Source organism: Bos javanicus, chromosome 28, assembly GCF_032452875.1.
Source record: "Bos javanicus breed banteng chromosome 28, ARS-OSU_banteng_1.0, whole genome shotgun sequence".
Lineage (NCBI taxonomy): Eukaryota > Metazoa > Chordata > Mammalia > Artiodactyla > Bovidae > Bos > Bos javanicus.
In genome coordinates, this window is record NC_083895.1 from 36,312,548 (window position 1) to 36,336,053 (window position 23,506).

The following is a 23,506-nucleotide window of genomic DNA, read 5'->3' on the forward strand; positions in this document are numbered from 1 at the left end:
GCATTCATCAAGGAGCCATGGCGCTGGGGCCGCAGCTCTCCCTTTCTTCTTCCTTTCTTCTGCCTCCCAAGTCATTCCCCCAGGCTGTGCCCCCCTCGCCGAGGTCACTCGGAGAGCTCGCCAGTGACTGCGTGCAGAGGTGGAGAGCGCCTTTGTCTGCTGCCTCTTTCCTGTAGATCCTTATCAAGGCAGGCGCCCAGGGGGTGGAGCAGGCCACTTTGGACCTTGGGCTTTTAAGAAAATCTTTGGAAGTTAGAGAAGTGGAGTTGGAATGTAGAATAAGTAGGGGGATGCCTTTCTGAAGCAGGAACTGGTCGGAGTATCCATGTTTCTCTAGGCTCTGGGCTGTAGTATTAAGAGCTTGCTAACCAAGTGGGGCTGGAATGGGACCAAGCAGGTCTTGAAATTAGCATGTGAAAACCCTAGCTTTGGCCTGGAGGCCTTCTGTGCGGGCTGGTGAATGGATTGTTGAAAACAATTTGTTTTCCTAATTACATAAATCTGCTAGCAGAGTATTTACCTTTTTTTTTTTTCCCCTCTCACCTGGGGAAAGTCTGTTGGTCCCAGGCCTGTGAAGTTTAAATAAGCATATCAATACTCTTCTCTCACCCTACCTTGGGGCTCCTTCAAGAATGGGTTCTGGGGAGAGCGGAGAGATAGGGGAGGGGAAGGGGTGGGACTGTTACTATTCCCAGGCTGGGCCTACAGGTCTGTATTTCTCAGGTATTCCTCTGCTCCGTTCCAGACCAAATTCTGGTTCAACCTACAGGAGTGGTTTTTCTGAATTCAGTGCCTAGAGCCACACAGGTACCAATGTATACAGAGTATTTCAAGAATGAATCCGGAAGTTCCAAACATTAGGGTCCTTGGTGGCTCCCAAGGCACTAAGGACCAGGCAAATATTGTGAACTATCATTGCACAGAACTTCTGGGGGGAAAGAATCCAGAAGACGGGTGTTTCGGGTATTTGAGGTCTTGGTGACTTGGGTTCTGTATCATCGAGGTTTGAGCCCTGACATCCTATTAAAACCAGATTTGTGTTAGAAAAACGGGTCTTAGAGACATCCATTTCAATGTTTTCTTCTGAAAAGTGGACCAAACTGTCGTGTCTCCTCTGCTTCTGGGTGTCACTGCTGAGCACTGGGATTTGGATAGGAGTCTGTGTTCTACGGGATCTGCAAAGCGAATTGGACCAACCAAAGAGAAGAATGGGAAGGTCTTCACTGGCCCCAAGGCTCTTCCCTCATGGGCTCTCAAACCCCTCTGTAGCTACTTGGGAAGGCAGGTCCTCCAATGGATGTCTCGGTGAATAAATGACTGTCCCTAAAGAAGCCATTGTAACTCAGGATGAGGGGAGGCTCCTCCGAGGATGGGAGACTGAGCAAAGCCTGGAATTTGGACAAAGCAGGAAAGTCCTTATGCTGGCTGCCCCCGGGTTGGCCCTGCAGGAAGGTAATGCCAATTAATCTCTCTTGCAGGAAGCTAGCTCTTGTCCAAAGGCAGCAAGTTATGAAGTATGAATTAATCCATTTAACCAGCCCCTCAGAGGGAAAGCCCATGACAACTGCATTTCCAAATGCCATCTCTGAAAGTGATATTTCAAGTGGCAGTGGGTGGGATTAGAGCCTGCTAACGATTTATGTCAAACAGGGAGCAAGAACATAATTTCTAGATAAGTGATTTGTTTCAGGCACTTCCAGGGCTGGCAGTAGGACAGACGGGAAGGTTTCCGGGCCAGCCAGAGCTCAGACTGAAAATAGGGGGCTGGTAATGGGGAATGAAGGAAGGAGAACAGGAGAAGCTAAGTCAACGGCTAGCAGACCTGGTCAGTTTCCCATGATCGCAAGGAGAGCAGTACAGGGAAGTCTCATATAGAGGGGATTTTCAAGACAATTCTGGCTGGCTTTCATTAGAGTGAAAGATGGGGCCCCACTTACCTTCCTAATTGTTTGGGCAGTTAGGTTGCCATTCAAGAAACTTTCACTGAGAGAGGGCGGGGCTGGGGGAAAGGGGCTTAAAATAAAGTTTGTCCCAAAGAGGATCGCGGTGATGGGAAGTGCCTACGAAAGAAGGAGCGAAGAATCCTTTGGGGTGGCAGGGCGGCGGTTTGGTTTCCAAGGGTGTCTGCTCAGCTCAGCGCCAGGAGCCCTTGCGACAGACAGGCTGGAAGGAAGAGGCCGCGGCCACCACAGGATGCAATGTCAGAAGGCAGCAGCTCCCAGGGCGGGGCAGGGCCGCGCGCAGCCGCCACCCCTGGCTTCCCTACCGCTGGTTCCAGGGCGCAGAGACTCCCCTAAGTCAGCCAGCTCGAGCGTACGTGCGCCCGCTCACCCTGCCTCGGGGAATCCCAGGGGTGCCAGGGGCCTCTGTGCCAGGGAAGATGCCAGACCGCCTGCCTTCTCCGCCCCTTAGCCCGTTCCGAAAATCCTTTAAACCAGGTCACAATCCGGATGCCCCAGTCCCGCCCCGCCCCCTCTCCTCCCGCGGGGCCGAGGCCGCCTCCAGGCCTGCTCCCTCCTCCGCCCCCACCCGGCCTTGGACCCTTATTAGCAAGACCACTTGGGAGGATTCTCCTGGGGGGCAGGAGACACCCGAAGTCATCCACCGGCTGTGCCTTCCCGGCGGCCCCCTTGGGCGGCAGCGTTCCGGGAGACCCACTCGTACAAGTGTTGCTTCCAATTAATTGCCTAGGCGGGGGAGGGAAGGGGGCCTGTCGCCGCCCCCGCCCGGAGGCTGGAGCGCCGCTCGTCGGGTCGTGCGTTCGCTTAGCGGCGGCGTGCACCAGCACCACCCCTGCGTGCAAGTTTGAAATGTGAGCTGCCTCAGATTCATACTCGCTCGCGCTCCCTCGCAGCAAAGTGGCTGGGCTGACGGTCTGCGCGCGCGAGTGAGTGCGGGCGGCGGGCTGCGGGGCGGGGGTGCGGACGGCGAGACTAGTGGGGCGGGGAGGGCGCGCGCGAGCCAGGGTTCCCTGGAGACGCCGAGGCAGGTCTGCTAGCCTTTCATCTTTCTCCCGCGCTCCTCCTCCTCCCACCCCTCCCCCAGCCGCGGCGCGCCCGGCCTCCCCGGAGCCCCCAGCCCCACGCGGACGCAAGCAGGGTGGGTGGTCGCGCCGGCGGGGTGCGGGAGCGCCGCGCAGGGCGCGGGCCGTGGGAAGTTTCGCCGGCGCGCCCTGTGCGCCCCCGCCCCCGCGCGCCCCCGGCCCATCCCCGTCCCCGGAGGGCTGTCGCTTGCGCCCGGGCGCGCGGCTGGCTGCCTCCTCGGCGGCGGCGGCCCCATTAGCAGAGCCTCCGACTGTGATTGGCTTCGCCCGGGAAGCTGGAGACGGGCGATGAATAATTGATGTGTGCGGTGCGGTAGCCGGACGGCGGCGGCGGTGGCGGGCAGCAGCGAGCGGGAGCGCGGGAGCCGGAGCGCCCTCGGAGCGGGCAGCTCGGAGCGAGCGGGCGCCGGAGCCGCCCGGGCCCCCGCGCCGCCGCCGCCGCCCCGGCGCGGAGCGGGGATGCAGGCGGCGCCCGCTGCCTGCACGCAGCCTTTGTTCCACGCCGGCTGAACCCTGCCCGGAGTCGCTCGCTGCGGCCGCCCCCGGCCGGGGCCCAGCCCGCTGCGGGCGCCAGGGCGGGATCGCGGCCGGTGCAACTTCCAGGTAAGTGCGGGACTGGAGGGTCGGCGCCGGGGCGCCCGCGGGTCGGGCCGGGCTCCCTCCGGGAGCGGGGGTGAGTGTGCGTGCCTGTGTGTGACAGAGAAGGGCCGGTGCATTGTGGGTAGCGCCGTGTGCTGCATGGTGTCAGCCCGAGGCTTGGCGGCGAGAGTGGCACCGGCGTGCACCGGGCCGTTTTGTGCGCTCATACAGGGGCCCCTTATTTTCTCTGGGGCCCGGGGCCAGGTTGCTTCCCCTCCCACCACCCCCGCCACTCTCGAAGGTGAAGTGTTGGCTCTCCAGCAGACATTTTACAAGGCTGCGTCCCCAATTGGCTGCTGCTATTGCAAAAATCTGAATGGGCCAGGAAGCCTTCCGCGGAGGCAGTGGCCGAGGGTCCTTAACTTCAAGCTGCTCCTTTGTCAGGATGCAGCCCTGATGCTGACAGCGCCCAGAGACCCCGATGGGCGCTGGTGGTGCCACCATTGCTGCAGGGTGCCCTTCCGAGAGGTGGTGGGTGCAGAACATACTTCTGACAAATGTTTGCTGGGAGGCGGGCTGGAGGAAGAGAGATGGGTCTGCACCAGAGAGCAGGAAGGGGCCTTTCTGTGGTGCCTGACACCAGGCTGTGAAGATCTCATTTAAGACCTTGGAGAGAGGGTTTCTCAGAGGACTGCCTGGGCTGAAGGTCTGTCTCTGTGGTCGGGAGCACGTGGTTTTGGTGTTGGGGAAATCTTACAAACCTTGGCGCCTGGTGCACTAGATAAGCCTCTGTTCTTGAGTCCAACTGAAAGCTGGCTGGGGTGGTACTAGGAGAGATCAGGCTGTCTTTCCCTGTCTTTCCCTCCCTTTGCACCACCTATGGGCTCCAGGAGACCATCATTCTCAGGATGGAGACCTAGGTTCCCTACCCTTGACCATCAGGCTGGACTGGCAGATGGTTGCTAAGCATGGCTGGAAACTCCTTCCACAGGAAGGTCTTGTAAGGCAGCTGGCAAGGAGTTGGCCCCAGAGAGCTTCTTAATGGCCCATCCTTGAGAGTGGGCCAGAAATCCAATTGGGGAGGGAGTTGGAGTGGGCAGGGTGATGGCTCCCTGAGATCAGGGTGACCCCAGATGGCTTATAGGGACTCAGCCCCTTCCAGTTCTGAGGCTCTGGGCTGGAAGGTCATCTCCCATCTGCTGCAGAGTAGAAAGCCCTATCCCACGACAGGGGGTGTAGGGAGGTGAGCCTTGAAGTCCACGTGGCTACTAGTAAGCTTGTTCCCCTTTTTTGTGTGTATGAACCAGGCGGTGACTACCCCCACTGCTAGCAGGATTCAAGTCCCCTCCTGAGCTATTTTTACCCTGAACTTCCTTAGTGAGAAACCACCAAACAGTGATGCTTTGGTGAGAATCTGGGTCTTTACCGGAAGCAGCAGCCTGCACAGAGTTTGAGACTTGCTTCACTCTGCCATCTCTGCTCCCCTGCACAGCCACCTTCTCAGCAAGAGCCCCTTTGCCTCTTGTTCTCTCTCTCTCACGTACTGGTTCTCACCGCAGCCTGTGTGCTCAGGGACTCGGGAGCCCCATTTCAGATGGAAAAACTGATGTCCCTGAGACCACCCAGTAGGGGACAGAGGAAGCCAGTCATAACTGTGACCCGAGGGTGGCCTTGACTGTGAGCTCCTTGAAGGCAGGAAGGAGCTGTATGTTACTCATCACAGTATAGCCTGGTGCCAGCCACTGGGCCTGGCAGGTGGTGAGCGCTCTGACTCCCGAGGGAGCGCATGAGCAGAGAGCTGGTCGTGTGCTGCTTTCCTCTGTTGGAGTGGGGAGGTGATGGAGAGCCTGAAAGCGTGCTTCTGGTTGTAAGTCAGTGTTGGCTGAGCACTAAATCATCAGGCCAAGCTCAGTCCCTGGGAACTCTGAGATGAGTTCCAGGTCTGCTGTTAGCCAATCAGACTGAAAGCTCCCACAGCTGTTCAACCAGAACCCTACCTGGGAGCTTTATGGGTCACACCCCAGGGAACAAGGATGGCAGAGCTCTGTTTAGAACCGCATTGTGGAGTATGGTAGCTACTAACCACATGTGGCTGTTTGTACACTTAATTACAAGCTTAGTTTCTCATCTGCACCAGCCACGTTTCAAATGGTCAATAGCCACATGTGGCTAGTGGCTACCAGGCTGGGCAGGTCAAATCATAGACTATGTCCACTGGGGCCGAAAGCTCCACTGGATATCTCTGGCCTGGAAGGATGGAGATTTAGGACAGACGTGAGGTAAGGATGTTAGACAGTGTGACAGTGCAGGAGGAGTCCATAGGATGCAGGGACCTTCCATTTTCCGACGGCCTCCCAGCAAGGGGGGTATAGACAAGCCAGGTGCTCCCACTTAGCATGGGAGAAGGCCGAGATTCAGTTCTGCCCAAGGTCACCTAGTAAGTGGCATGAGCCCCAGGTCTCCAGCTCCTCCGCCAGAGCACTCCCACCCAGCAGAGGTCAGCCAGGGGTCACGGGTGGGCAATGGTCCCGGGAGCAGCCTCAGATCTCCCCAAGGACTGTCTTGGTGCCCGGTAGGCGTCAGTCTTTGTGAAGTCATCCATCGATCGGGCGGGAGAGCCAGCTCAGCCTCGCGTCCCCAGGAACAGAGAGTTCTCTGCTGGCAGAGCTGGAAGGAAAGGGAGACAGGCTCTCCAGGCGAGGGAGGTGTTTACCTTGATGGATGCGGCTTTGGTCCCAAGGGAGAGGCGGCTCTTCTCCACAGAGGAGGACCCCATCAGCGGGCCTGTGGCCAGGTTTGTTAGCTCCACCCCAGAGGGAGATGTGCAGGCCCCAGCCAGGGCTGCAAAGAAGAAGGATTGGGGGCCATCTGGCTGGCACAGGATGCCCTTTGCTCCTATCCTGCCAGGGCCTGCTGCCTCTCATGTCATGGGGCATTCGAGGTGCCACCCTTTCCTTCGCTTTCCCTGAAGCCTCAGCTGCAGGAGGAAACTCTCCCAGGGCCCAACAGAGAGGCAGCAGCCTCACAAGGGAACCTGCTCAGGGAAAAACAAGGCCACTACCCTCCATGCATTTGCAGCCTCTCCAGGAGCTCCTGGGCCAGAGAGGTAAAGGGACTTCCTGCCCCCAGGTCACATGGCAGGGCAGGCTAGTGGTGGAGCTAATGCCCACTCGTGCCCACTGCAGATCCCTGTCTGCCATTTTGAACTTGAAGTTTATATGAGATTTCACTGTGCCTTGCTTCACTTTCCTCCTCCAGCCCTGTTAGATCACTTTGTCTCTGGCCTTGTCCTGAGGTATCCTGAGGTGTCCACCTGCTGTGAACAGCAGGCCTCACTGTAGCCTCCGGCTCCCCTGGGGCCTGAGCTGACTCAAGGAGGATGTTTCAGTAGGGGCTGGCCCTCTGCCAGGGACCCCAGCACACCCAAAAGAGGCTCCTTAAGGCCCATCCAGGGGAGCTTGAGAGATGAGAGGAGCTCTGGGGAAAACCCCAGGTTCCCAGTCCCCTTGAGTGAGGTGGGGGCGGTGTTCAGGGCCTCTGCTTGCTGTACCTTTCCCTGGAGCCGAGGTGGGCCACCTGGGGATGCTCACACGCTCTTGGTCCCCCGTATCTGATGTGCTGTGTGCCCTTCACAACTGACTGACAGCCAGGCTCTGCCTTGGGCACCCAGAGCATCAGGCTGGGCTAGCCAGTAGCCCCAGACATGGCACAGATTCCTGCTTGGAGCCCCGAGATCATTTTTAGTTCTCCGACTACCCCTTGGGGCAAAGGCAGGCCCTCCGAGTTCCTGGACTGGGGCTGAAGTCAGTTCTTCGTGCATATTTGGTGAATGAAGGTCAGGACTTTGGCCAGGACACCCACATTCCCTGAAGTTGCGACTCCCCAGTTGCCCTGAAGATTCGGTAGCTCTGGGGTACATCCCAGCCTCTGTGATTTGGCTTTGGTTCAGATAATTCCCATACCATTGGTGGCAGCATGGCTCCAGGGCCTAGGGTTCAAGTGATAACATCTAGGATCTGGTGCCAAATTAGTGTGACCTTTGTCAAGTCACTACCCCTCTGGGGGCCTGTGTTCTCATCTCTGTACTGAGAATATTGCCCTGTGTCTCAGCTCTAAATGGTAGACTCCAATCCAAGAGTTAAACTACTGGAGTCTTGAGCTAGAATGGACAGGAGGGTGATGAAGGCTTGGTCCTGCCTGTGGGTGCTACCTACCCCCAGCATCTGATGGTACAGCAGGTGATAGTAAGAGATGCCGGGATGAGGAAAACTGAATGAATAGAGTCTTGTGTTCCACGCTCCAGGAGCTGGAGAAGGAGGAAGGGAAAGTGGTGGCTTCGGGACTGGGATAGCCTGAAACTTCCCAGGCGGTCCTTGAATTTGGAAATGGGTAGAATTTGGTGTCTTGGGTGAGAAAGGGAATGAATATCAGCTGGGACACCTAGGGAGGTGGTTCCTCCAGGTGAAGCAACAGAGACGAGTACAGGAAGTGGAGTCATTGCTGAAACAGATCTTATCCCAGGAGCACAGGTCTGATCCCCAGGGGAGGGGAGAGCCAGGGAGGAGCCAGGGAGACCTGTGGGGCTCCCAAGGGCTTCCGGGAACAGGGATGTTGCTGGCTTGAGGCAGGAATCTGTGCAGGGAAGTGGGAGAACCCTGAGAGGTCGGAGCTCTGCTGCGGGAATGTCCCTGCCTCTGCTGACGCAATGGAAAGCCTGTCGTGTTGCAGGGTTCCTGTTCTGCGGTCGCCCATGGTAGGGGGCCAGGGCAGCCAGCTCTTCTGAGGAGCTCTGGGAACTTGGTGGAACTTGTCCAGGCCTCCCCTCTGCTCTTTCGTGGAAAAAAAAAGAGAACCTTGTTTGTGGAATCTGCCCCTAGTCCTCGGGGGTTGCAGCCACGCCCTGGGAGGGTTTAAATCTCTGTGGGCGGTTCCCTGGGGCTGGGACTGGAGGGGACAGGTGACAGGGGACAACCTCTAAACTGGATTTTGGCCTCACACCCTCTCAGTGCCCTCTCCGGGCAGAGCCTGAGGCAGCTGGTGATTTATAGGCACCCGGTCCACCTCCCGAGAGTATGATCTGTTTAGCAGATTCGTAGCTGTGCACGGAAGCCTTAGCAGCATCTGGTTCAGACCCTATGTGTGGGAGGGAGGCTGTGGAAAATGGGGGGCCACGTTTCAGAGGGGAGGGCAGAAAAGCCCAGGGGAGAGCCCTTCCTTCTACCGTCTCCTCTCCACCCTGCCGCTTCCAGGCCCACCCTGAGTGTCACCAGCCAGCAAGCCTCCCCTAGTCCCTGCCCCCAGCGCACACAGGACCTGTCTGCTGTGCTTTATTTCATTTCTTTCTTCATCTTGGACCCTGCTCCACCAGGTATCATCCGCACTGGAAAGTGTATTTGTTGCTTGGTCACGTCCGACTTTGTGACCTCACGGACTGTGTCCTGCCAGGCTTCTCTGTCCGTAGAATTTTCCAGGCAGGAACACTGAAGTGGGTTGCCATTTCCTTCTCCAGGGGATCTTCCCAACCCAGGGATCAAACCCAGGTCTCCTGCACTGCAGGCAGATTCTTTACCCATGGAGCCACCAGGGGAGCCACCGTCATCCCCACTAGCTTGTACATTGTAGACAGGCCATCCATGCATGTATCAGTGCTGGGTACTCATATATATGTCTCTTAAATGACCAGCCCAGCCTTAGGTGGGTCACAGCGAAGGCAGTCACCCAGGAAAAAAAAGGAGAGTTCCAAGCTCTCAGGCCAGCTCTGGCTTCCCAAGGTGACCCTGTGATGTGCGGAAGCCCTCATCCTTCTCTGGGATCCCGCCTGTATGAAGAATCACTGGGTTTACCCTGCTGTCTGATAGAAAGGCCACTAGCCACAGGTGGCTATTTAAGTGTACGTTGGATACAATTAACTGAAATTCAGCATTCAGACCCCTCAATCACACAAGTCGTATTTAAGTTCTCAGTAGCCCCATGGGGCTGGTGGCTACCACATTGGGCAGCAGTGGCTGAACATTTCCATCATCACAGAAGATTCTGTTGGACAGTGATGGAGGGTGTCTAAGGGGCCTCGTAGCTCTGTCACTGCAGATCTATAGGGAGGCTGGGTCCCACAGTCTCTGCCTGCCTCCTGCTAGGAGCTGCCAGCCCCTCCCTCCATGCTGGGTCCCAGGGCCTCAGCCTGCCTCCTGCTGGGAGCTGCCAGCCCTCCCTCCATGCACAGGGCCCTGGACTTTCCCCACTGTTCTTTCTGTGAATCACCGGGCCCTGCAGGACTTCCCTGTTTCACCACACCTCCACCCCAGGCTCTTCAGCGAGGCCTCCCAGCGTCCTTCCCAAGACAGCGTCAGGGGAGTAATTATGAAACCCACATCTGTCATTTACTGGGTGACTTTGGGCAAGTCACTTAACTTCTCCAAGTCTCTGTCTCCTAAATTAATAAAACTGAGCTGCCCGTGCCCGCAGGGTTGCGGCAGGGAGTAGATGAGAAGGGGCTTCGGGCGGTTAGTGTCTGGCACATAATAATTGCTCAGTGAGTGGCAACTCTCATTACCATCAGGTTTTGACTTAATACCCTCGAGGCGTGTGATCAGCTTCCAGACGAACTGGGCTTAGGGTTTCTCTTGAGTTCTCCAGCCCAAGAGCCTGGGTCGCACCACACCTCAGGCCTCAGTTCCCTTGTCTGTAAGGCACTCCTTAAACTGTGTGTTGTGACCCGAGACCTAGCCGTGCAGGGCAGAGGGCGGGCTGTCCAAGGGCTCCTGCCCCTCTTCTGTGTGGCCGCTATAACGGGAACCTGCGAAGAACAGGGGAGCCCCAGGGGTGCCAGTGTGCCTGCACTCGTTCTGTCCTGAGAAGTCCCGGGCTGCCCTGCAGGCAGCTGTCTGTGTCCTAGCCCTGGAGCAAGGGCAGGGTGGGCGGGGGAGCCCAACATAGGTGCGCACTTTCATGTCTCTCTTGGGAAAGGAGCTGTACACTACATTTTGGACTCTGGAAGCCCTCTAGGCGGCTTGTCCAAGGATGCCTCCCTTCTGAGGTCCATGGATAGTTTGTTGGGGTCCGTGAGCCCCCAGCCTGTGTGGAGTGCATTTGCCAGGCAGAGGGTCTCTGAGCCGCATTGTGTGGAGGCAGCCTCGGGGGCCAGCAGCCCGGCGGAGGCAGACTGGCAGGATAAGGCCCGCAGGTCCAGGCCCAGCTTCCAGCTGTCCGGAGGGCTCCTGGAAGGACACTCAGTGAAAAGAAATCCTCAGAGATGGGGGAGGTCCCAGGAGCCAGTGAGCTGATTTGTCTCACACCTTAGGGCTTGACAACAGCTGGGTGCTGGACTCCGGAAGGCTGGACAGCATCAGGCCCAGCCTCGGAGTCTGAGGCAGCCACAGTCTTGGGGATCAGACCTCATGCACCTGGGGCTGCAGGGCCAGGTCACGTGGCTTCTGAGGGATGTGTCTCCTTGGGGAGAATTTTTGGAGGAGGTGAGGGCTGGGTATTCCCAGAGAAGTGGGTATGGAGAGGAGTTCCAGGTGGAGAGGGCATGGTCCTCCCATGGCTCCCCGCTATTAGGGACTGGAGGCCCTCACGCCTCAGAGGCTACCCCCCGCACCCCGGCCCTGACATCCTTGTTCACCAGCATCTCTCCCCTTCTCTCCTGTTTGTTCCACACAAGGTCCTCTAACCCCCTCTAAGCCTCAGTTTCCTCATCTGTAAAATGGGGGAATAGCACCCATCTCATCAGGTCGTGGAAAGATTAAAGAGTATATTCTAGCTGCAGCTTGGAACACAGCACCGGGACCTGCTCAGCCCTGAGTAGGCATCAGCTGTCCTGCTGCTCCGTCATGGGTTTCCTTGTGCTTTGCTGGGCCCGTTCCTCTGGGGACACACCCTCCTGCTTCCCCTCCTCGTAATCCTCCATCAGAGCCCAAGTCTGCCCATGTGCTTCCCTACCCTTCCCTCCACCTTCTCCTTGGTCCCCGGCACAGGGCTCCCTCACCGTTTGCTGGCTTCAAGCCCTCACATGTATCTGCTTTTCATTCGCCAACATAAGTCCCCAAAGTTCGTGGGCAGTTTTGGAAGGCCCTGGGTCAGGGGAGGACAGACACCACTGTCCTGAGGGGTCTCAGGGCAGTAGCACCCAAAGCAGAGGAAACCCCCCACCCCCCACCTTATTGGACCCAGGGCAGCCTTACCACTGGGTCTCTAATGACTTCTGCCCCAGGGAGACAGCCCCGCCCATGGAGCGGGGCGCTCAGAGGTCAGCATCAGGACAGGAAAGCGAGCAAGGACCAAGCGGTGGCTTCATTTTTTGAGCACAGGCCCTGGCTCCTGCTGTTCAGGCCACTTTGATCCTTGAAACAGAAATGGGTCCTCCGCTCTCTCCGAATGCCCCTGCCCCAAGGCGCCACTGAGCATGAGAGGGATCATCACCACCCATCCACCCTCCTGACCCCACCCTGCACCCTGGGAGCAGTCCCCACAGCCCACCCACCTCCCTGGAATTAAGCCTCCCAGCATCAGTTGTGTCAGGGGCCGATAATCCTCTCAAAGCTTTGTGTGGTGTTATACCTTCTCTGAGAAATACGTTTGATGACCTGGATAAGATCTTTGTCCTCGGGTTACAGCCCCGCCATGGAGGTTTCCTCTCAGGTTGTGGCTTCCTGATGAACGTGGGGGTGCTTCCGGGATGGATCTGGCCACCCACAGGCTGGGTTCCCCAGATGTCTCCCTGACCTTAGACACCTGTTACCTGAAGCCTTGCTGGCACCCTACCCAGGTGGTCAGGAGCTTGTGATTCCCCTTAGCCACTGAGTTGCCTCTTCTGTAAAATGTGGGCCCCCTTACTTTCTAGGAGTCCTGGAGCAGGCGTCCTGCCAAGGCACTGCACTCATGCTCTCCACACGTGTGCGCACGCCTGTGCCCTCTCTGGGTTCACTGTGAGGTTTGCACGGGAATGTTTTGTTTCTTCAAGTTCATGAAGCGCATGTGCGCTCAATCATGTCTGACTCTGTGTGACCCCATGGACTGTAACCTGCCAGGCTTCTCTGTCCATGCAATTCTCCAGGCAAGAATATTAGAGTGGGTTGCAGTTTCCTGCTCCAGGGGATCTTCCCTAAACTCAAGGATCGAACCCACCTCCCCTGCGTTGGCAGGCAGATTCTTTGCCACTGAGCCACGGGGGAAGCCCCTCCAGTTCATGGCTATAGCTCATTCAAGTTTGTATGTTCTGCATCCAAGTAGGCAAAAACTACACATTAGTATGTTTTGAATGAATGAACGAACAACTGAAGAGCTGGCTTTCGGTTGGGCACTGTGGGGCATGTGCAGAGAGACAGGGGCTTCCTGCCCTCTGGGAGCTTAAAGTCCTCAAATGATGATGGCAGTTCTGGAAGGCACCAGGTGAGCAGGGCCGTCTGTGAAGTGGGAGTGTGCCTGTTGCAGGAGAGTATAAGATGGAATGCTGGAGAATCTTACATGGGTTTTGCATCTGCGTACATACATCATGTACCACGAGATTGGACAGGCATGTGTCCAGACTATTGGATGAGTGTATATGATGGTGTTCTTGTGGGTTTGTGTAGATTTGTGAACTTGGAGGATGTTGAGAGTGTCTGTGATGTGGGAGGGGCACCTTGGGAGCTGCATGGCATATGCGTGTAAGAATTAGCAAGTCCTGTTCCCTCTGGGGCAGGCAGGTGCCCACCATGGTGGTCAGTGGCAGGGAGAGGCTGTGCGGCCAGCCCCTCCAGTTACCAGTTGTGTGAACTCAGGCGAGTTACTGAAGCTTTGAGATGCCTCAGCCTCCACAGAAACAGGGTGGTCACAGCAGTGACCTCCAGGTGACTGTGAGCACCCCCCACATCCATGTGCCTGGCACAGGGGATGCGTTTCATGAATGTTAGTTGTTATCATTATGCTGGGGTAGGGGGGACGGTCCCCCGATAGGCCTGGGGGCCAGGACAAAGGCAGGCACTGCATCTGGACCTTTCCTGCCCCTTCTCCCATGCAGGCACGCCCTTAGCCCACTCAAACCAGAGGGAAGACACAGTGTTCCGAGAGGGGGCCCAATCCAAGGCTCTAGGGATGTTCTTCCTCCCCAGACACAGCTGAGGGCATCGGGCTCCGCAGCCCTCTCCCTGCACAACTTGGGGACTGGAGGAGGGGCCTGGGAAGGCTCGTGGAACCTACCCCAGAAGTCACTTCCCATCCTCCGGTAGCTGACTGGACCCTCCCAGACCTTCAGGAAAGGCGTCTCATGGTTTCCTGGTGAAATCAGCCCTGGCTATCTACAGCTTCCTTCTGCCTGTCTCAGGGATGGCAGAGAATTCTCTGTTCTCAGAGGTGCCTGCAGAGAGAGACTTTCAGATGGTCATTGTTTCCGAGCACAGTAGAGTCTGGAGACCATCGGGAAGTCACTCGCCTCTCGGGGGCTCTACTTTCCCATTCTGAAAACCGGGTGGTTGACTCCTGTCATGCTTAGCACCAGGATGAGTCCAGACTGAGTCTCCAAGCCTCACTGCCCCATCTCTCGGGCCAGCGCCTCCCTCGGTTGGCCTGGCTCCTTCTCAAGCAGCCCTGGCTTCTGCCCTCCAGCCTCGGCCTCCTGTCAGCAGCTCTGCAGGTTCACCTGGACCGCTCTGCCCCTCTGGGGGGTCGTGTGGGGAGGGGGGACACTCTGGCCAGGAGGTCTTACCTTACACTTCCCACCCAGAGTCCTGACTCCAGGGTGCTAAATAAACAGAGGTCAGACGTTGGCTCTGAGATTACAAGTGGGAGCAGGGAGTAAAAACATCTGGTTTCTAGAGTGCCTCAGGGTCCAGAAGGATGCTTCCACTTGTGTGGCACCATCTCTCCCCTGGGACAGGGGATACAATTGCTGCCAACATTGGGCAGACACGGGGGCTGAGGGTGGGCGGGGGTTGTCGCGTGGTATTGAGGCTCCAGCTCTGGCCTCCCACCTTCAGAGTGCAAGTCTTTGGCCCGCCAGAGACCTTCCTGTCCCTTTCCCTGACAGAGCCTGAAGGGCGGAGGGTCCAGACCATAGGATCCCAGGCTTGGTTAGGGGCTGAGAGGAGACCATGACCCTAAAAGGTAATCCACCTGCTAATCACCCAGCCTTCCCTGTGTGGACGTGCGGGTCTGCACATGCGCGCATGCACACACATTAACTCATGGCCCTTGGGGGTCCCTCTCCACTTAGACAACTTCATTGTAGCTTAAATTCTCATTTTAGCCAACTTTGTTTTTAATGTTGAACAACTGTCTCTTGTTTGTATATATTTCAGAAGTGAGGTCCCAGGGGAGAAGCAGTCTGTTTTTTTAAGCTGAATCCTGGAAGTCCAATTAGGAGTGATTGTTCCACTTCTAAGGTTTTTCCAGCGGCTGCCTGGTATGCCCTGCCAAGCCCCTAATTAGGCAGCCAGGGCACCCCAGTTCACGGCCCAGCCCGACTGGGAGGTGGCCTGTTTGAAGGCCGGGCCAGGGCAAGTTCAGGGCCTGAACCTGGACTCAGGAGGTCTTACAAGAGACAGGAAGGGTCTTGTCCGTTCAGGACGGGGAAGGCTTACTGCCCTCCATCCCAGGGCTCTCACCGCCTTGGAGAACAACATGCAGGGCTCAAAAACAGAGTTGAGGCACCCTGGGTTGGAGAAAGCCACCTCGTCGGGTCAGGCTGGCCTTCTTGCCCACACCGTCGAGTGGTATTCTTGCTCTGGGCACTGCGAGGTCAGCTGTGATAGGGCCCAGCCTGCCTGTCACCCGTTCACTGTTCATTCACTGAGCTGGTTCGAGCCAGCTGTGGGCCACCACAGTGCTGTGTCACAGCAGTGTGACACTCAGTACCGTGGGGCCAGGAGAGGAGGGTCCAGCCAGGTGAACCCCAGACAGGCTTTCCTGGAGGGGGGCGGGGGCAGAACCATGAAATACAGAGAGTGGTTCAGACAGGTGTAGAGAACCAGGCACCGCAAGGAGAGCTGGCAGAGGCAAGGGGCGTCGGGCCTGGAGGCTTTAGAAACCAAACACTTAATGCTTTTGGCCAGAGTCGTGATTTTCAACACATTGCCTGATGGTCTCTTTTGCTGGGGAAGAGGAGCATGTAGTAGAAAATAAACATATGCCCTCAGCCAAGCTCAGCCTGCAGCCTAGGGGTTTGTCGAGCTGCACACACAGCTGGTGCCTGCTCGCTCCCTGTGGGCCATTGGCCTCCAGCCTGGGCTGGCTGGGTCCTGTGGTGCCATGGAGTGCCCACGGCCGCCTGGGAGGCACTGCCGCTCGCCCCTGCAGCCTCTGGGAGGTTCAGGTTTCTGCCCACAAGGTGGGTGGCTCCCCCCACCCCCACCCCATTCTTCACAGCACACAACTCACAACGCTGCCCTGGTCCTGCCACCTGAGCCCCCCAGGTGCCATCTGCCACCCTGTTTCCAGGTGGCAGGTAGGCGGCCTTGGGGCAGGGGCAAGGAGAACGCAGGCAGATCCCAGATGGGGCAGGTGGTGCCTGGCCTGCTACTTGGCACCTGGGTTGTCCCCACCTCCCTAGGAATGGATGAGAGCAGGGCTGGTGAAGTGTGGGTGCGTGGAAGGGGGTGCCCTCTCTCTTGGCATCTCTGCATACGTGGGCAGTAGGACCTGTCTGGCACCTCTGGAGCACCGGAATATCTGACATCTCTGTCTCGAGCTTGGCCGTTCCCTCGGCGTCCCTGCCTGCCTCCCTGTCTCTCCATCCACACCGTCCACATCTCTCTCACTGTCCCTGCATCCCTGTGTCCCTCTGTGTCTCTTAGTTCTGAGCTGGTGAGGGTATCTTTGCCGTCAGAGACGCCTCCCCCCGACAATGAGTTGCTCTGCTTAATTTCATTTTCCCGGGGCTCCAACTCACAGAAATAAACCCTCCCTCCCAACCCCTGCACTTTTTTGATTTAACAAGCCTGCTGGAAAACAATAGTGATTTCCGCATCGATCATAAACAGAAGTGATTACCATACAATTACAGCCTGAACCGGCAGCCTCCATGCAATCACTGAGCCGCATTGTAAATAGGAAGACAATTGCCTGCAGAATTACCCCCAAATTGGTTTAAGTGGCAACAAAAGAGTGTTGGCATTTTGGCATTTTGGGGAGGGGTGTGGGTGGGGGGAAATGCCAGTGGTCCTGGCAGCAGAAGGTCTCCACTGGTGTCTTCCTAGCCTTTGTGGAGGTTGCCTGGTAGGGCGAGCTGCCGGCCACCTTCCCCCACCTCGTTATTTTTCCTTTAATTATTGCTCCTTGCTCATCTTGGTACTGTTTGTTACAAACTCCCTTTATACTAATGTGTGAGTGGCTAAGTATGCCTTCGACTGGGCCAGCAGAGATGGGTGAGTCTGGTGGGAGAGGGTGTTCAGGGGAGGCTTCCTCAAGTCCCCTGATTTCCCCTCTCCCCAGCCCCATCTCATCTCTGCCTCTTCCAGGTCACTTCATCCCTCTAGGCTCTTCTCCTGGCCTGGCTCCCACCTGGAGCCAGATGGGCTTCTCTCCCCATCTCCCAGCCCAGTGGTGCTCTCCTGCCAGGAGCCTCCTGCCTTCCATCCAGAGCAACCTACTCCCTCCTACAGCTGTAGCATGTCCCCTGTATCTTCCCCAGACACCCTGGCCAGCTGGGAGCCCCCGTGCCTGGCCCAGTGAGCCAGGGCAGCCCACTCCTGGGAGCCTGCCAGCCACCCCCGTGGCAGGTTCCGGGAGGAGCTCACAAAGCAGGCCTCCAGTGACCCGGGCCTGCCCCTTTCCAGCCTCTGATTTTATGACGAGTCCTCTGCCGGCAGGCCATCTCTTGAATGTCTGGAGACTGGACTCCTGAGCTCCAGCTGTTTCTGTGGGGCGGAGGCGGGCAGGGGGGCTTGTCTTCCCTTAGGGATGTGATTTCTCTCCAGGGTCAGGCTGCTCTGAAGTTACCGAGAAAGCTTGTCCACTGGCATGCTTAGATTCTATCAGATTTGTCCAAATCCAGGTTAGAAGTGTTTTTGCATGTTCTATCTGATCCTTACAGAAGGATTAGGGCGTGCTGGTGATTTTATTCTCGTTTTTGATGGAGGTGTGATGTGGCTGGCACCAGGTCACACAGACTACCAGTGAAGGGCGAGGTCTTCAGGTCCGTACTGGAGTGCTTGTTTCTGAAAGCCGTCTCTCCAGCCTTCCCAGACGTACAGGATGCAGGCTAGGGGGCGACTCACCCCGTCTCTGACCCGCTCTGAGAGCTGGGGACAATGCCGGTGTTGAACAGGTCCCAGTGCCGACGCTTGCAGGTGCTGAGTTCTGCTCGCACACTCACGAGCGCCCCTCATCCCCACTTCAGCCCTGCAAGGGATGGCCAGGCCCCCGCTGAGGACACGTGACTCTCAGCGCTCAGGTTCCTGGTGAAACTGGCTTGAGCCCATGTGTGCCAGCCTTCCAGTCTGTGCAGACTGACATCCTATAAAGCAGAAGGCAGCCCAAGGTCCCCAGGCTCCCCCTGCGGTGTCATGGAGACCCCCTGTGTGGTTGTCCTCTTTCAGAGTCTCAGGAGGGGGCCCCATCTACAGTTGGTATATTTAAAAACCTTTTGTTTTTTTGGTCATGCCTCACAACATGCAGGATCTTAGTTCCCCAACCAGGGATCGAACCTGTGCCCCCTGCTTTTAGGCACAGAGTCTCAACCACTGGACCTCCAGGGAAGTCCCTAGGGTTGGTATATTTAGAACCCAAAGTTCTGGCGGCTGTCCCAGTGCTGCCCTGCACTGGGAGGGGCTGGGGCGACTCTGGGGTGCCTCTGTGTACCTGGCACCCACCTTGGCACTGGCATTGAAGGGTCCAGTCCAGAGGGCAAGCTGGTCTGCACACTGTGGTGGTCTCTGCCTACCCAGCTGATGTGCCCTCACATGCCCTGTCCCCGGGCCTTTGCTCCTGCTGCACGTCTGCTGGTTAACCAGGTATTCAGTGGGGAGCCAGGGAGTTCAAACCCACAACAGCCTGGACTCAAGCTATGTGTGCCACATCACGGTTTGTGTCATCCTAACCTCTGAATTTTGCTTCTTTTTCTTTAAAACGAGAGTGTCCGCCCTGCTGGACAACTCAACGGTAGTGGTGACCATGTTATCAGATAACCACTGCTGTTATCCTTGGCCTCAGAGAAGGAGGGGTCCAGCCTTCAGTGAGCAAGTGTCACATGCAGAGCTTAGGGCTGGGCATTTGAAGGCTGCCTGGTTTGACCCTTCACCACAACCCTGAAAAAGCAGCTACTGTTGTATCTGCGGTGTCCTACACAGGAGCCAGAGCCCCATGTGGCCGGTCACACTCAAATTTAATGAAGTAACATTAAATACAGTGTAAAACTCCGCTCCTCAGGACAGCAGCCTTGTTCCAAACGCTTAATAGCCATGCGTGGCCTGTGGCCCCTCTTCTGGGCAGCGCGGAGATGGAACATTTCCATCACTGCAGGAGTTCTGTTGGACAGGCTGCCCTGTGTTGCCATTCCCTTTCTCGGGTGTGAAGTTGAGGACTAGATCAATGATGGGTCATACTCAGGGTCCCAGCTGGTGGAGTGGGAGCTGGGCTGCAAACCTGGGCCCCAGGTGTGGGACGCACTGAGCTCTCCTCGGTTGCCAGCTCACATACCTCCTCACGCGCCCTCCGTGGGCCCCTCCAGGCCAAGGACTGTGTCTCCTCGGAACCCTAGTGCCCATCCCACGACCTAGCCCAGACTGGGCATCTGGGGCGGTGTTTGCCGAGAGCATGATGGAATGAATGACCGAGTGAGCACTGCCTGCTGAAACTTGGGGCATGCTTCACTCCCCTCCTGCAGAAGGACGTGCAGAGCCAGCTGCTGAGAAGTGATGGATGGCCCCTCTCCCGAGATAAATGTGGCAGTCAAGGTAATCGGATTGTGTGTGACGGTCTCATTTGTAGGCGAGGGTAGGAAGCGCCCAGCCATGCCTCGCCCCAGCCGCCCATATTAGTTTAATCAAATGCCCAGTATCTCAATGACTGGGCCCCAGTGATGGATGATGTGAGCTTTGCTAAATGCTGTTGCCCTGTCAAGCCCAGCTTCTCAAGGCCCTGCCAGGCTCCAAGGCTCTCTCGTTTGTTTTTTCTTGCTTGGTTATCTCCGAGTGGGGCAAGGAGGAGGGGGCTAGGGCTCTTCCGTCTGTCTTAATTCTCTGGCTTTTCATGGAGGAGGAGGAAGTGGCTGGAGCTGGGTGATGAGTGAGATGGAGTCACCTTCTGCCTCTTCTGAGAAGCCTTCCCGGGTGGCTGCAGGCAGTCCTGGGGAGCCTGAACCCCCAGAGCCCTTTAATCTAGGACTCACCGTGCACTCTGCCTCCTGTCTCGTGCAGACGCTCCCCTGCCCTGTGATAGCCTTTTCACTCGTCTCGAGGGGTATACCAGAAGTTCTTCGCTTTAATGTTGAAAAATTCTCAACTTCCCCATGTAGTTGGTGATTGTTGTGTCCTCTTTGAGAGTCTTCCTTAGTCCCAGAGTCATGGAGATATTTCATTTTCATGGAGGGGGTTTCTTCCATATACCATCTCCAGACAATGTATTATTTTACAAATTTTTTTTTTGGTCTGTGGTGTGAGGTAGGGGTCAAGTTTCCAGTCCAGCCATTCTGGGCTCTATGCGCCCAGACCAGGCTGAGTCCTCGGTTGAAACAAGGAGTAGAAAAAGCACGTTCCTGTCTTCCAGGAACAACGATCAGTTTGAGCTGAAACTTGTATTCTTAAAAAGGAGGCTGAGCTCAGCATGTATGACATGCCACCCTCTGGGTCGAGGTGGGGTCGCCCCTGCAGACCCAGGCCGGACCTGTGAAGGTGCTCCTGGTGAAGCTGATCATCACCTGTGCGTCAGGTATTGTTCCAGGCACAGAGGTGTGGCAGTGAATACAGCAACAGAAAAAAGGAAGACCTTTTGCTCCCGGGCAGGGAGTGGGGTATCAGATGAGACATGAAATAAAGTAGAAGGCAGTAAGTGCCGTGGAGAAGGATTGAGCAGGGGAGGCTAATAGAGTCAGGTGGTGGTGTAGATATTGCCACCTACAAGCTAGAGAGGTCAGGGAAGCCCTCCCTGAATAAGCCGGTAAGGGCTGAACCATGTGAATATCCAGGGCAGGAAACTTCCAGGCAGATGGTGTAAAGACCACGATACATGTCAATGACGGAACAATTCTGGAAGGAAAACCAAAGCCACGAGCACGATTTCCCTGGTGGGAGGAACTGAGCTACAAGACTGGGGAGTTGGGACTGCGTTTTTTAGAACATATCTTGTTTCTGCTTCTGTATATTTTTAATCACATGCACACACTACTTCTTCAAAAACTACCATTGAAAAGTAAAGAAGGGAGGGTGGGTAAGTGCTAACAGCGAGGTGGAACCATCAGATGTCATAGCAAAACTGTGGAGTCGAAGGCCGACAGATGTGGGTCCTAATCCCTCTATCTGAAATGATAGCTTTCTAAGGAGACTATGCGTGCATTATTTAAGTAAATGAAAGTCATTTTATTAATTAAAAATAAGTAGATCTCACTCGATTGTTCTGGCTGGTTGTTGTTGGGCAGGTTCCACCTCTCTGAGTGCCAGTTTCCTCCTGGAAAATAGGGGTAGTGATAGTGCCATCACGGGATTGTTGGGAAAATGGATGGAGAAGAAGAGTGTGTCAAGTTTCTGCCTGGCCTGGACTTGACCTTCCCGAAGGCATGTCCCTGCGTGAGCTGGCCCTCTGCAGGGCAAAGGCAGAGACTACTGTCCTCAGATTCTCCGAAAGCTGCAGGAAGGCCCGGGCTCTGCATTCCGGCTCGCTCAGAGGCAGATGAATTTGCTCTGAACCCCGAGACCAATGGCCATCCAAGACCCCATGGAGGGCCCGTCAGAGCCCCCTCAGCTCGCCCAACAAGAGCCTGCTCTGCTGGGAGCAGCTTGTCTTCTCCAGCTGGTCATCTGGCTCCGACACCCCTCCCTGCTCCCTGTCTCCTTCTCTCTGGGTGCTGTGTTCATTTTTTCATGGCTTCCCTCAGAGGCAGAAGGCAGAGTGCCGTTTCCTGCAGGGAGAGAGCAGGCGCTGGAGCAGGGAGGAGGGAAGGAGGCAGCACTGCGTGGTGATTAAACACTGCAGAGGCCTAAACAAATGGCAACTCCCTCCCCCAGCTGCTCTGGGAGAGAAGCAGGGAGCCGCCTGAACTGCAGATGGCCCAGGCTGCTGTCAGCCCCCGCCTGCCTACTTGGAGCTGCCCTGAGGGCTGTTTCCGGGGAGCCATAGAGATGCTGAGCCCTGCAGGAGTCAGCTCAGTCCTGATGGCCCCCAGGAAGCAAGCCCTCAGGCAGGGAGGTCTCAGGGCCGCACAGATAACACGCCTGTGAGTGGTGGAGGGGAGACCTTTACGAGGAGGCAGCTGTATCAGTAGTGACCTCTTAAAGTGTCGCCCTGAGTGAGATGGTGTGTGCAAAGTGGCCAGGACAGCGCCTGGTCTGAATCAAGTTCTCGGTCCACGGAAGCCACTGTCAGGGTTGCCCTTTGGGCTTCCCTGGCAGTCTAGTGTTTAAGACTCCGAGCTCTGGTTGCAGGATGTGCACGTTTAATCCCTTGTCAGGGAACTAAGATCCCGCATGCCATGTGGCCAAGTATGTATGACCTAGATTGGCCGGTCACACCTCAGAACAGCTGGGTGAGACAGGTTGACATGCAGGTGAGGAAGCTGAGGTACGCGCACATCTGCTAGGGTGTTGCCCAGGAGCACCCAGTTCACACAGTAGGTCAAACCCAGGCCCACCCACCTCTGCCCAGTTTTATTTCTCCTGGCCTGATGCCTGGAAGAGAGTCCAGGGTCAAACCTCCAGAGCCTTGAACACAATGATCAGGGGGAATCAGCAGCGTAGTCAGAGGCCATCTGTCAGTCACTCAATCCTCCTGGCTGGAGAGCTTGTATGAAGGGGAGCGGGAGGAATGCCCTCCCCCCACCCAGCCCCTGCTCATGCAGAAAATGGCAACTGAGCTTAACCATCAGGCTAGAGCAGTGGTTCTCAAACTGGGGTCCCCAGCCCAGCAGCCTCAGCATCACTTGAGAACTGGTTAGAAATGCAAATTCTTAAATTCTACCCCAGACCCACTGAATGAGAAACCCCACTAAGAGTGAGACCCAACATTCTGGGTTTGAACAAGCCTTCCAGATGCTTCTGACGCACAGGCAGGACCAGGGACCGCTGGCCTGGAAACCCCGGTGCTTCAGTCCTGCCATGGCACTTCACCATCCAGGCCACACTTACCTAGACATCACCAGGTGTGCTACACTCCGAGTGACAGGTGCAGCCAGGAAGTGCTCGATGTAAATGGAATTCTTATAAATGAATCTTATTTTCATTGCAACGAGGCAGCTGGATATTTAAAGAAACCTCACAGAGAATCATTTCATCACATAAAGGAGCTTCTGCAAGGAGAAAACTCCTCTCTCGTTTCCTGCCCCGCTTCCCCCAAAGTGTTCTATAAATTCTGTCTCTATGTCAGGTTTTCTTTGAATGGTGTGTACCTACACATAAATAAAACAGGCAGACAGCCTGCTATATGAATGGCAGATAGTCTCCAAAATACATCAGGAACCCCTGCCTTTTAGATGGAGAACACCGTGGAACAAATGGAAGCCAGTTCAATGTGTGGGGGCAGTTGGGTCATCCACTGCCAACCCCTGCTAAGCACCTGGAGGGGGTTGTGATAGCCAGGCATGGGTGGTTTCCAGGGTTCCAGCAAATACCCACACTCAGGGGTTCTCACAAAATAGTGGAGTGGCCAATTAGGAAGCTAAGACATAGACACTTTGAAATGTGCAGGCGGTTGGCTGCCCTTGCTGGATAAGGGGATAAGAGAAAACCCTGCCACACAGTCTGGATAGGGAACCCACTGGAGGGT

General features: G+C 56.3%; 1 protein-coding gene across 6 annotated transcripts in view; it reads left to right on the forward strand.

Annotated features, from left to right (window-relative positions):
• ZMIZ1 (zinc finger MIZ-type containing 1) overlaps positions 1-23,506 on the forward strand; it is a 150,682-nt gene that overhangs the window by 78,544 nt on the left and 48,632 nt on the right. The window contains exon 1 of one of the 6 annotated variants that reach the window (XM_061405452.1): positions 676-2,812. The exons of 4 other annotated variants lie outside the window; for them this stretch is intronic. The gene's annotated coding sequence lies outside the window, so the exon portion shown is untranslated. Of the gene's footprint in view, positions 1-675; positions 2,888-23,506 lie in introns of those variants that run through there. One more of the 6 variants, XM_061405451.1, reaches the window with a different exon arrangement.